Raw genomic sequence first — 369 nt, forward strand, 5'->3', positions numbered from 1 at the left:
CCCTGCTCTGAGCATCCCCAGTCCCAGCTGGAGCGGGGGGCAAGTGGGGCACCCCCACCCCAGGCTGGGTGCTGGGGGGCAACTCTGGGGTGGGTGCTGGCCAGGCTGGGTGCTGGGGGGCAACTCTGGGGTGGGTGCTGGCCAGGATGGGTGCTGGGGGGCAGCCCTGGGGTGGGGGGTGTCCAGCTCCAGCCCAGGGAAAGGACATCTCGTGCCAGGGATGGGACCATGGGTGCTCCCTGGGAGGCCAGAGTGGAGGTGCCCAGGGGTGGGTCCCCAAGAGCATCCTGGTGTCCCTACAACCCTCCAGCACAGTCGGGTGCGGATGTGGCACCCCAAAGGGATGGCACTATATATTGGGGGGGGGGG

Source organism: Calidris pugnax, unplaced genomic scaffold (assembly GCF_001431845.1).
Source record: "Calidris pugnax isolate Ruff unplaced genomic scaffold, ASM143184v1 scaffold17, whole genome shotgun sequence".
NCBI lineage: Eukaryota > Metazoa > Chordata > Aves > Charadriiformes > Scolopacidae > Calidris > Calidris pugnax.